General features: G+C 40.8%; 1 long non-coding RNA gene across 1 annotated transcript; it reads right to left on the bottom strand.

Annotated features, from left to right (window-relative positions):
- Positions 1–1,887: 1,887 nt before the first annotated feature.
- Positions 1,888–5,102, bottom strand: LOC103705452 (uncharacterized). Its single transcript, XR_015974229.1, has 2 exons — positions 4,608–5,102; positions 1,888–2,256 (listed from the first exon to the last, which is right to left on the bottom strand). It is a non-coding gene; the product is annotated as an uncharacterized LOC103705452 (long non-coding RNA).
- Between the last annotated feature and the right edge of the window lie 9,131 nt (positions 5,103–14,233).

Below are 14,233 nucleotides of genomic sequence, written 5' to 3'. Positions count from 1 at the left end.
GGTTGCTGCGACATGAAATCATAAAATTGACTTGAACTATCAGATTGTACATTGGAATTGAAATCAAAACATTTTTGCAGATAGGAATACAAGATTGCCACGTATTGCACCTGCTTTTGCATACAAATGAGACGTGCCTACGTGCCATGCGAAACATTTTAGTATTGGCTTCATCAGCAGTTGTTTCACTTCCTCCTGAAAAACCTAGCCGATGTTTTTCACTTCATCAGCAGTTGTCATCCAGACAGAAGTATCCGAGCTTTTCAACTGAGGTAAAGTTATGGAGAAAAGAGAGGGAACCCAGGGAGAATCCACCCAAAATAAAGCACACAAGACTAAGGGTCATACGGGCAAAGTCAAGCTGCATAATTTGGACTCGGTGGTTGGAATGGCAGAAAAATATAAAAGGTCTAAAAGATCACTGAGGGCATTTCCTTCTCCTTTCTCCCTTCTAGACGTGGGATTTTGTGTGCTGGTAAAAATCTTGTCTGAAAACAAATCTTTGGATACGGAGGAAGACCTTCCGTGCCAACTTCCTAAATCAGTGGTGTCATTGTTCCCTAAAAAGGACAAAAGGAAGGCGTGGATTGTTTACTTACAGACCTTCTGCGAAAGCGAGACGACGTAAAGGTCAAAGATATTCGAATATTAGTGGAAGATTTGACTTGGGAGGTTCTCACAGCGGTTTGCCGCATGGTAAGCGAGTAGGCCCAAGTCTTTTTTGGCGTGAGAAACGATAAGGACTAACTAGAGTTCATCGTCTGGATGCCCTGAATCTTGTAAGGGTGTCACACTAGCACAAATCTTATACTGATGTCATATCGGTATAATATAGTACAAATTTTTTGATATATCAAATGAAAAAAATTTTGGCATACCGAACCTCGATACACCATCCATACTAGATTCCGATAGCGAACCAATATGGTACTCTCCATACTGTCCAATTCGACCTGGTACGAACATATCTTAAACCCAACCCATATGCTACAATCATTCCTTGCCATGCCAGCCACAAAGTCTTGTAGCTTTTTTTTTTTTTCTTTATTGGGTATACTATCACGCAGCAAAACTGAGCAATACAGATGCCGTCCAGTTCAAATGCAGCTACACATCATAAGGGATTTATTCAATTAGCTAATTTGAAATGCTTGAACTTCAAGGAGAGCAAACGATTAGTTTTACGTTATCCAGAGCTCTACTTATACCAGTCAGATGTTTTAGTTTGAACTGTCGGGGAATTCAAAAATCACAACCAGAGACAGCAAGCTGCTAGACTGTGAATTTGCTATTATGCTAAAGCCTCTAATGTTAAACTAAACACCCATCCTAAGCCGTGCTAAATTACCTAGAACATTCACCTGTAAAACAGATTCTGCCAACAAGGGGAAACTATCCTGCTGGCGTTCAGGTCTCTATCTTTCCAGAATGATTAGCCAGACTAATCACTAGCCTGGTCAAAGTCGGAACCTGATAAAAATCATAGTTTCTCGCGAAGCAATTTTTGCACTCCTGTAAATCTTATTGCCCACCAGGTTTGTTAATGTCATTGGAAATGTTTCTATCGGCTTTATTCACTATTCCAATCCGCGAGTCGCAGCTGGATTTCTGTTTGCCCACCAACCTTCAAGTCGGATCCACATCGAACCAAAGCAAATCAGTCCTGATTTCTGAGGGCCAGTACCTGGATACCTGCATGCCATGTCCCACGAAAATTGAAAGTTGAATACTTGATGGATCTCATCTGCCATGTAGTTCTCCCACCGCCCCACCCGATCTCCGGTAGACCACTGTGAACCAGCATGACTGGAAAAAACAGCATGCCAACATAGGAGCAGGATGCAACCATCGCTATATACTCAATGCCCAGAGTAACAAGGGACCTCGAAGCAATATGTAATCTACATTAAGTCTACAGAACAATATCAGTTATTACATGATTCAAATCTCTTGAAATTAATTCCGAATTTCTTCAACAGACTTGGAATTCAGAAGAATGAGAAAACTCACAGGATAAGACATCTCTTAAGAGCGAAACTGATGATGCAATTAACACAAGCAAATCCATGACTAATGTACGCAGAGATCAAGGCGTGTTGCATGCCGGCTATCCTGTTTCAAGAACAAAACTCAGCAACATTGGTGGAATTTTGGGCTCGGACATCCTTGAAAGAGCCATTGCAGCTTTTTTTTGACAGTAGATTTGCATCATCCACACCACGATCCACATTCTCATGGCCTTGCACCAAGAAAAGGCTGCTCACGGAAATGTCGGAGTTAATGAGAGGAAATAGAGTGAAGTGAATTCTCTCTTTGGTTATGGAGATTGTTCTGCATATATATTCCAGCAGGCGAAGATATTAAAGGAAAGATCGAGCAGATGTCACAAGCATAATTAATAAAAGGGCAGTGAATTCTCAAATCATGATAGTGATCGTCATTCTGGTGGCTATTTATATACTTTGAAATTTTTGGCCAAATGCTTCTGAAGCACAAATTAACGTTGCATAGTGTTTGGATGTTTCAAGAATATAAAATTCACTGCTAATAGAAATGTAGTAAAACTCTAATTTGAATAGGATATTCTGAATCTGTAGTTTTTAACCTCCTCTCTTTCCATCTTTACTAACACCCTATTCTTTAGCAACCAAAGATCAGCAAAATGTCAAATTCAAACTTTGAAAATGATGGAATGAAAGACAAAGCAAAGAAATATGATTCTGGGAATAGAAACCTCCAAACAGAGCCTACATATAAGAAGTATATGTAACCAAACCTGAAAAGAGTCGATGATAAAGGAATGAATAAGATAGAGGCTTAATGATCCACTATCTAAGCATGTACCCAAAAAAATTTAAAATTAATTATCTTCCAGGGGAAAAGTTGTGGGAATAGAGAAAGTAGCACCCAGCTTAGGTGAAAGTAAGGAACTGAGTCATCCTGAGGATAATGCAGATATTTATACTTCTCCAGCAAATCAAATTAAAAATATGATGCCAAAACATCCCAGGAAAAATGGCAAATCCTTTTTTTTTCAAAATGCAAATACTCTAGTTTAATGTTGATAAATTGACATCTGTTGGCCAGCTGTATGAAGAAACCCACCACAAGTTAATTAGTTGGCATTATAGAAGTCGGTAATTATGCACTTCTGTGCAAAGATTATGTGGCATATTGACGGAGCGTCGGAGCCCACCTTATATAAGCAGACAATAAACAGAATCCACTGAAAAGTGTCCTTAAAATTGATTGAAGAAACCTTTCCAATAGGGAATTTCAGGCAGGGGATTAAAAAAACAAGGAACTAGAAGGGGCCACCTAAAAGGTATTTGTCATAATATTAAGATCATTTGTTTATGTTTCACCATTTGGATCTTTTGACATCTGACGAGAAACATAACTTCATAAAAGCACACCATAGCTGTGTCGCTGCTTATGAAGCCAATACAGGAAAAATGATTCTCCATGCAACAACAACATATGCAATTAACTGCAAGTTGTAATGCCCTAGAAAGCCATACCAAAAATGCTCAGTTCCATCTACTCAGCACAATAGAATCTACTCAAGTTCGATTATACATAATTAGCTTTCCTAGTCCCACCATATACTGTGCAGTACCGTTCGGAATACCTCTTCATTTCAGGTGTGCAAATTTCATGCATAGTTCCTCCCAATAGAATCTCTTTCTCATATATGAGTTTATATTTCACTCCATTCGCTGGAACCAAATGCATCTTACTCTAGTTTTAAGACTACACTCTTAAAATTTAACTTTATACAACTTATTTTGTCCCACATACTATGAGAAAAAAAATATTAGTCATGATATTTTGAAACATAACATGGAACGAAACCTAAGATGTACTATGTAGGACAAAAATTTAATATTTACCTTGTCATAAAATAACCTAAAAGGGTGCAGCTATACCGAGAATGCATGGAACTGATGATTCCTAGACACTAAAATTGAATAATATTCCAAAAATCTTATTTTTACCTTCAGTCTATTGCATAACAGGATGGTAAACTGGAGAAAGATAAGCTTAAAAGCAATTAATATAGGGTTTCATGATCATGATACAGAGATGAAAATCATAGGAACAGCCAAAGAACATGAAGGCTCTGCGAGTAAAAATTTTACTTTGCGGCAAGCTCTAACACTACCAGTAACCCAAGTACGGAATCATTAGCAAGCTTTTAGACTGGAAATTCCAAATGTGGTCATCACCCGTTACCTTCAACCCCTTTCAAAAGGCAAAAGAACGACAAGCTTTCCCCACCGACATCAATAAAAAAACCAAACAAAACCCGTTCCCAAGAAACCATTATGGAACAAACCCAGATGAAGAAACATCAAAAACCTGTCCTACACCTTTCATCCTGATCAACACTATCAATAACTCAGATACAGAATAATAAACAAGATATTAGATTGCAAGATTGCAAATTCCCGGTCCTTGTAACACCAATTTCCTTTAACGCCAGAATAGAAGGCATTCCGTAATTCATCAAGGTTCAAGCGTTTGCCCACTGACATCAATTACCAAGAAACCAGTTTGGCACAAACCCAGATCAAGAAACATCGGAAGGGGGAAGTAGGATTTACCGAAAATCTTGATGGGCGCCTCGAGCTCGAGAAGATTGGGCTGCTGCAAGAAGATGTCCCTCGACACGACGCAGAGCTGCCGGATCTCCGCCTCCGAGAGCTGCACCTGCTTCCCCGCTCGACTCCCCCTCACTTCCAGCAGCCGCCTATTGATATCATCCAGAAGACCGAGATCCATCCCACCACCCGACAAAGCCCACATCGAACGAACCCCTAGAAATCCAGAAGTAAAAGAGCCATCTTTCGTTTCTCTTCGCCAAGACTACGAATGGACCCAGGGATGAGAGGGACGGAGGAGGTGGCCCCATTCCTCCGCCGCCGTTCCCTTCGTCGCCCTCGCTCCCATTGAGATCTCCTCAAACATTCCTCTCGATCGCAGGAACTTTTCTCCCGCTCTCCGAGAGGAAAGAGAGATGCCCCCTCGCTCGCTCCCTGGGAAGGATGCGAGAGAGAGGAAAAAAATAGGAGCGGGAATTTTTACGACTATTATTTGGTCGCGCGACTCGCCAGGAATGGAGAGATCGCGTCCGCCGCACAGCGTAAATTAATACCCCAACATTGGCCTATTATTTTCACACGTGTACTTCATGAATCGTGTTGTCCTTCGCTGTCGGAGCACGGAACTCAAGTGCGTCCCTTCCGTGGGGGCGCGGCCCAGGAGGAGGGTGGCATCAGCAAATTGAACACGGACCTCAAAGCCTACGTGGATTCTCGTAGCATTACATGGTGGGAGTTCGAGTTGCCACTAGTGAGCGGATCGAGAGGATTGGGGCGGGACGGACCTGGAGATCCAGACGGGGACAGGGATGAGGGGATTGGACGCTTGTGATTCTTTTGATTGGGATTTTTTATATATATTTAATAGTGGTTCGGTGTGCCACCCGGGATGGGAGAGTTGATCGTAGCCGTCCAGTCTGCCGACTTGACTGATCGGACGGTGGAGAGCGGTGAGCCGCCGGTGGTCGAAAGGGAGCCGTTTCAGATCGAACGTTAATTAAGGTTCGGGATATGGGGCTGGGGGGGCCGCCAAATGTGGAAATTAGGATGACATCCAATCAAATTGAAACGCGAACAAGTGGGGGGGATGTACAGTGTACCGCCGTGTTCTGTGCCACGACTGTCCCGCTTCCTTTTCTGGAGTCAATCGTAGTTGCACCCTTCAGGCGCAAGAAAGATTTACCTTCCATCGCGCCGTCGGATCATCACTGCATGCTTTCTTTTGCCTCGCGAAATAGTTTTCTAGAAAATAAATATAAATAAGAAATTAGTTATGCTGGCCAAATTTGTTTATGTCAAACATAACTATCCTAGAAAGATTTGTTATAACTTATTCATAACATAAAATTAAGTTATCTTTAAAAAATTATATCCAAGAAAAAAGGTAGATTACCATAATTTCTACTGTTCGTGTTTTTCCTAGTTTTTTAACAAAGTGCAAAAGAAAAGATAGAAGCTTCAATTGGATATTTAGAAGTACTATTCGTCTCTGCTTGCGAGAGCTCTAGTCCATGCCCGATATAGAGAGTTGCTTGCCGACTTGAATGATTGGACTGGGAAAGGCAGCTAGAGGCTTCAACTGGCACTTCCCAATTTTGCCAAAGCTCGCATCCTTTATCAATAGTTTGAAATAACGTGTTATTTATCCCTTACCAAAACTTTTATTGGCCATTATAACGGTTAAAATGATCATTATTAACTCAAAAGTTGCTTTCAAATTTCAATGGTAGGGTTAATGGCACTTATCTCGATGTTATAATGAGAAATAATAGATAACTAGTGACATGAAACCAATGGTGTTATCTTTTCCTTCGTTTCTTTATTAAATAAAATAATATTTTTTGGATAATACCATCATTTTTGGAGAAAATTTTGAGGGAAAAAAAGAGACAACATTATTGTTATTTGTATTTCATTATTACGTTATAATAGAAAATAGTTGAATATAATGAAAAATAACAACTAATATATTTTTCAATGTTAGGAATGGCTGAAATTGTTAGAATTACCATTATAAGCGACATCTGCCCATTTCCAGGGCAGATGACATACTAACTATCTAAAAAAATACTATCTTTGCACTACAAAAGATGTACCATAGAGAATTCTGAATTGCTAGGATCATGCGTAGCCAATTTTCTAACTCGTGGCTGCTTTCTTGGTCTTTGCCATAAGTTAGTTGATTCTTTACGGCTCAGATTGCTACCGCATGTTTGGAACAACCAAAGATATTTGGCAATAATTTTTTGGTGGCTTGAAACAAATCTTCTTGATGAATGGCAGGTGATTGAAAAATACAAAAATTGTTAGGGCATCAAAATGTCTTGTGTGTTTAGATGGCTCAATCAATAGATACATGCCACCATTTTCTGATTATGGAAGCATGCATCTTACTGCTACAAGTATATATCTTGCATGAAGTGGGTAATTCTGGCTGACAGGACAGTCTTTATTTGTCGTTTCAAAGATCTGCTAAATCGGGAAGATTCATGCACGAGAAAGCTACACGACAAAGTCGTAGCTCTCATATTGCGTGGCCTCGCTCTCTAATAGTCATAGAAGGCTGCAGCTCTCATGGTCACTCATCCGGCCATCACTCTTTTTTGAATGAAAATAGGGGAATTTACTTTCCCATCCCTCTAAAGACTCCACTGTAACAAAAAGTCCTTGTTAATTAAATCTAAAACAACCCGTCCAGAAACTTTCCAAACTGTAATTTCCGGTCCCTGAGCCCCTTTTATTTTGAAATAAGATACCGAAAATGCCCCTTCCCTCATGATCTCCCATCCTTCCGAAGAAGAAAAATTTCAGAGACTTTCCGAACTGTAATCTCCGAGCCGCGGCTGCTGCCGACCGCGACCTGCCCCCTCCCGCGGCCGCCGTCGGCTCGGCTCGCCTCCTCCCGAGCCCCCTCCCACGGCCGCGCCGCCGGGAATGCCTCCGCCCCCGCCCCCATGGTGGGAAGGTGCCGAAGAAGAGGAAGAAGGGCGCCGTCCCGCATCCTGCGGCTGTCGCCGGCCACGGCCCGCCCTCCTCCAGCGTCCGCCGTGGCCCAGCCCCTTTCCGGCGCCGCCGGCCTCGCAGAAAGAGAAGAAAGAAGAAGAAGGGAAGAAGAGAAGAAAAAAAAGAAAAAGAAAAGAAAAAGTTTGAACTGGGGTCGACTCCTGCTCTGCTGGGGTCGACTCGTGAGAATCTTGGGTCGACTCGCTCACTTCTACAACAATTTTCTAAGAACACTTAACTGTGTGCACAGTCCTGTTAATTGTGTTCGCAGACAACTTAACTGTGTGCCGCCAGCTCGCGGAAGGAGAAAAAAGAAGAAAGAAGAAGAAGGGAAGAAGAGAAGAAAAAAAAAGAAAAAAAAAAGAAAAAAAAGGAAAAAATAAAAATAAAGTTAAATAAGCTTGGAACAATTAAATAAGTTTGGAATACACTTAATCTAACATGACACACAGTTAAATAAGCTTGGAACATATTTAAATCATCCCGGAACACACTTATTCTACCCCAGAACACAGTTATTTCGACTGTGCACACAGTTAAGTGTTATTAGAAAATTATTGTAGACTTATGCTGAACTGGGGTCAAGCTGGGGTCGACCCCTGAAGAGCTGGGGTCGACCCCTAAAGATATGGAGTCGACCCCTGAAATCAGGCAGAAAAACAGCTCTCTGGAAAGCCTGAGAGAGTCGACTCCAGGTGAGCAGGGGTCGACTTGTGCTATTAAGGGGTCGACTCCACGTGAGCAGGGGTCGACCCCAGGTCTGTGAACACAGTTAAGTTGTATGTGAACACAGTTAACTTGTCTAGGAACACAGTTAAGTTGTCTGTGAACACAGTTAACTTGTCTAGGAACACAGTTGTTTAGGAACACAGTTAAGTTGTTTGGGAACACAGTTAACTTGTCTGGGAACACAGTTAACTTGTCTAGGAACACAGTTAATTTGTCTAGGAACACAGTTAACTTGTCTAGGAACACAGTTGTTTAGGAACACAGTTAACTTGTCTAGGAACACAGTTAACTTGTCTAGGAACACAGTTGTCTAGGAACACAGTTAAGTTGTCTGTGAACACAGTTAAGTTGTTTAGGAACACAGTTATCTAAGAATACAGTTAACTTGTCTAGGAACACAGTTAAGTTGTCTGTGAACACAGTTAACTTGTCTAGGAACACAGTTGTTTAGGAACACAGTTAAGTTGTTTGGGAACACAGTTAACTTGTCTGGGAACACAGTTAAGTTGTCTAGGAACACAGTTAATTTGTCTAGGAACACAGTTAACTTGTCTAGGAACACAGTTGTTTAGGAACACAGTTAAATTGTTTGGGATGTGTTGTCTAGGAACACAGTTAACTTGTCTAGGAACACAGTTGTCTAGGAACACAGTTAAGTTGTCTGTGAACACAGTTAAGTTGTTTAGGAACACAGTTATCTAAGAATACAGTTAACTTGTCTAGGAACACAGTTAAGTTGTCTGTGAACACAGTTAACTTGTCTAGGAACACAGTTGTTTAGGAACACAGTTAAGTTGTTTGGGAACACAGTTAACTTGTCTGGGAACACAATTAAGTTGTCTAGGAACACAGTTAATTTGTCTAGGAACACAGTTAACTTATCTAGGAACACAGTTGTTTAGGAACACAGTTAAATTGTTTGGGAACACAGTTAACTTGTCTAGGAACACAGTTAACTTGTCTAGGAATACAGTTGTCTAGGAACACAGTTAAGTTGTCTGTGAACACAGTTAAGTTGTTTAGGAACACAGTTATCTAAGAATACAGTTAAGTTGTTTGGGAACACAGTTAACTTGTCTAGGAACATAATTAATTTGTCTAGGAACACAGTTGTCTAAGAACACAGTTAAGTTGTCTGTAAATACAGTTAACTTGTCTAGGAACACAGTTGTCTAGGAACACAGTTAAGTTGTTTGGGAACACAGTTAACTTGTCTAGGAACACAGTTAACTTGTCTAGGAACACAGTTGTCTAGGAACACAGTTAAGTTGTCTGTGAACACAGTTAACTTGTCTAGGAACACAGTTGTTTAGGAACACAGTTAAGTTGTTTGGGAACACAGTTAACTTGTCTGGGAACACAGTTAAGTTGTCTAGGAACACAGTTAATTTGTCTAGGAACACAGTTAACTTGTCTAGGAACACAGTTGTTTAGGAACACAGTTAAATTGTTTGGGAACACAGTTAACTTGTCTAGGAACACAGTTAACTTGTCTAGGAACACAGTTGTCTAGGAACACAGTTAAGTTGTCTGTGAACACAGTTAAGTTGTTTGGGAACACAGTTATCTAAGAATACAGTTAACTTGTCTAGGAACACAGTTAAGTTGTCTGTGAACACAGTTAACTTGTCTAGGAACACAGTTGTTTAGGAACACAGTTAAGTTGTTTGGGAACACAGTTAACTTGTCTGGGAACACAGTTAAGTTGTCTAGGAACACAGTTAATTTGTCTAGGAACACAGTTAACTTGTCTAGAAACACAGTTGTTTAGGAACACAGTTAAATTGTTTGGAAACACAGTTAACTTGTCTAGGAACACAATTAACTTGTCTAGGAACACAGTTGTCTAGGAACACAGTTAAGTTGTCTGTGAACACAGTTAAGTTGTTTAGAAACACAGTTATCTAAGAATACAGTTAAGTTGTTTGGGAACACAGTTAACTTGTCTAGGAACACAGTTAATTTGTCTAGGAACATAGTTGTCTAGGAACACAGTTAAGTTGTCTGTGAACACAATTAATTTGTCTAGGAACACAGTTGTCTAGGAACACAGTTTAGTTGTTTGGGAACACAGTTAACTTGTCTAGGAACACAGTTGTCTAGGTACATAGTTAAGTTATCTAGGAACACAGTTAACTTGTTTGTGAACACAGTTAACTTGTCTAGAAAAGCCTGAGAGTCGACTCCAGGTGAGCAGGGGTCGACTCGTGCTGTTAAGGGGTCGACTCCAGATGAGCAGAGGTCGACTCCAGGTCTGTGAACACAGTTAAGTTGTCTGTGAACACAATTAACTTGTCTAGGAACACAGTTAACTTTATTTTTATTTTTATTTTATTTTATTTTCTTCTTTTTCTTTCATTTTCTTTTATTTTCTTTTCTTTTTCTTTTTTTTTTCTTCTCTTCTTCCCTTCTCCTTCTTTCTTCTTCCTTCTCCTCTCGCGAGGCCGGCAGCTACGGAAGGGGGTCGGACGGTGGCGGCCACAGGATGGGGCCACCGGGGGGGCAGCGGCTCCTCTTCTTTGGCACCTCCCCACCGTGGGGGCGGAGGTATTTCCGGCGGCGCGGAAGGGGGCAGCGGGTGCGGGAGGGGGCGGGCTGTGGCCGGCGGCAGGCGCGGGAGGGGGTGGGCCGTGGCTGGCGGCTGCCTTTTTTTTCTCCTTCTTCGGTGGGAATGGGAGAGGCGGGGGCATTTTGGTCCCATAAAGCAATGTTGAAATATATATGGACCGGTTGTTAAACAACCGGTCAACAGGGATTTAATGTTAAAGTTCGGTCAATAAATGGACCGCTGAGCAAGTTCCCCAAAATATGAAAATATAGAGGAAGCGAGTAACTTCCCCCGTGCTTTATTAAGATAACATTACAAAGGTACGTAGGAGATAATGCACTAGAGACAGGCTTTGTGGCCGGCTCTCCTGACCACCACATATATATGTTTTGTTTCATATTAGTTATATAGTGAATAATTTTTGAATATTTGTATAAAATTAAAAATTTTAAATAATATCTTTTGACTTATTTTTTTAAATAAAAGGCGTGAGTTGTGGCAAATAATATTAGAGCGGATCCGACCCATAGTCTATATGGACTAAAAAATACTGTAGCACGGATTTATGGGAAGCTGACCATATATGCTGATCGTAATATTTGTGATTAGATTTGAATGAATTTGGATACTTAGCTTAGAGAGGATGCATGGGCTTAAAAGGAAGGAATATAATGGATTTGGATTTTTAGCCTAGCGAGTACATCTACACTTAAACGGAAGAAGTATATAAAGATCCGTACAAATGTGTATTTGGTTTCAAATTAGCTAAAATATATTTTGGATATGTCAAAAAAAATTTAAATAATACCATTCGGCTTTTTTTTTTTTTTTTTTTTTTGGACGGGACGATTCTCGTCCACCAATCTCCCTGGCCCAAAAAAGCCGATATGTACTCATCCCGCTACCCGGCCGCACCGCGCAAAACGAACACCATGAAGCTTTCGCTCCCACAATCCCTGCTTCTAGTTCTTCTCTTTGGAGTGGTCACTCTCACCGCTCCCTCCAACGCTGGTTCCGAGCCCTCAGAGAAGAAACCATCGACCCTCGTCGGCAAACCCCAGCAGGTTGTCGAAGGGCCTTATATCGGAGATGTCAAACCACCAATTGTTGAGAAGCCATGCCCACAGCTCCCCCACTGTCGTGCCACCAGCAATATCCCGGACGGGCACATCCCTAAGCCTTTGCCTGAGCCAGATGCCAAGAAGCCATTGAGTCCTTTCCAGAAGCCACCCTACAAGCCATAACTACGTACAGGACTGCTGTGCTGCATGCATGCAGCTGGATGCATCCATTTTATATAGCTGCGTCTAGATATATATAGAAATAAGAGGCTTCTGAGATGTGTCTGGTTTTAATATAGCTCCAGTATATATATGTATGTGCATGTACAAGCGGACCATGCTCTTACCAAGAGCGCAAAGCTATTACTGGACCCTTGTCTTGCAAGGAATGCAAACAAGGATTGGTGAATTGCGTAGCTACAAGCATGTATATTTTTCTTCTTATAAACTATGTAAACTATCTCGTGATTTCCGTGGTTGAGTAGCTAATTGGTATCTGGCCACCATCTGCACTGTGTCGACTACATCTCTGAATTATTGGCATGAAGGAAGTCAAGATATACTTATCTTTTTGAGGCTTTGGTAAGTCATTCTATCATCTTTTTTTTTCTCAGCTTTCTTGTCAAGTCACCTTGAGATGGACTTAGTTTGATCGTCATGATTTTCGAGCCATGGATGGGCAAGGTCACACAACTAAATTGAGAAAATCGCTGCGTTTTCCTTTTTTTTTTTTTTCCTGTTTGTGTCTCTATTTCTCCTTCTTTGGGATAATCCATGTTTCTCTTTCTATTTCTCCTTCCTTGGGATAATCCAAGGTCTAGATATAGAATACTATGGCTTACTTTCACACGTGTACAGTGTACTTCATGAATCGCGTTGTGCTTCGCTGCTTAAACACGGAACCCAACTGCGTCCCTTCCGCGGTGGCCTGGCCCAGGAGGCCGGGAGGGTGGTATCGACAAATTGAACACGGACCTCAAAGCCTACGTGGATTCTCGTAACATTACATGGTGGGAGTCCAAGTTGTCACTAGTGAGCGGATCGAGAGGATTGGGGCGGAGCGAACCTGGAGTTCCTGAGGGGGGCAGGGATGAGGGGATTGGACGCTTGTGATTCTTTTGATTGGGATTTCTTGTTTTTGGATTCAATAGCGGTTCGGTGTGCCGCGAGGGATGGGAGAGTCGATCGTAGCCGTGCAGTCTGCCGACTTGACTGATCGGACGGTGGAGATTGGCGAGCCGCTGGTGGTTGGGAGGGAGCCGTATTGGATCGAACGTTAATTAAGATTCGGGATATGGAGTAGGGGGGACCGCTGGACCACCGAATGTGGAAATTAGGATGATTTCCAATCAAGTTGAAACGTGGACAAGTGGGTGGGACGTACAGTGTACCGCTTTGTTCTGTCCCGCTTCTTTTTGTGGAGTCAATCGTAGTTGTACCTTTCGGGCGGAAGAAGGATTCGCCTTCCTTTGCGCCCATCCATCGTTGGATCATCCACTGCATGCTTGCATCTCTGTGCAGTGGACGATGCATTGGGGGGAAGGGCGCGATGGAAAAATTTATTAAAAGGAAAATTAATATAATTAATTTACTAAAATTTATTAAATGCAATAATAAAATAAAAACTAATTAATTGAATTTAATTTAATTTATGAAATTTTATTTATACAATGGAATTGGGGGTCTCATAATATTAAAAGCAAAATTAATGCTGGATGCTGCATATGCCGTGAATAATTTACTTTTGTTTCATATTGAATTTTTATATTGATTGAGATCCTAGGTAATAAATTGGTTTATGCAGGCACGAGGCATTTATCAATATATATAAAAGAAATATTAACCCTTATTATCCCAACCAATAAAGATTAATATAAATATCTCAATCGATAGCGGAGAATAGGATGAAGAAGAAAAGGTAATTATTTGATTAATTAGATTTTTTTATTTTCGTAAAAAAAGCGAGCATACTTTTTTCCTCCGTTGAATTTATGAGCACTCTCGTATTTTTATCTATCTTTGCTAAGAAAAGCAAAAATAGAAAAAAAAATCGTAGGTTCAAACGAACAATTTTGACTGATTTATATTGTGGTCATTTATGTCAGATAATAAAAAAAATATAAAGGTTTTTATTAAGAAGATGTGGTCCAATTTTTTTTTGAAATTGAAAAGTCTTTCACACAATATTCATGTCTCTGGTAAATAATGAAAATTTTTGACAATCTAATTGTCCATTTAAAAATATTGGACAGATTGTCGAATGGAGAAGAGAAACATTAACTCATTTA

The sequence above is a fragment of the Phoenix dactylifera genome, chromosome 16 (genome assembly GCF_051530095.1).
Source record: "Phoenix dactylifera cultivar Ajwa chromosome 16, Ajwa_hap1_PhDact_Kaust_v1.1, whole genome shotgun sequence".
Lineage (NCBI taxonomy): Eukaryota > Viridiplantae > Streptophyta > Magnoliopsida > Arecales > Arecaceae > Phoenix > Phoenix dactylifera.
Note: the sequence above shows the minus strand (reverse complement) of the source record. Positions and strands in the feature narration are given on the sequence as shown.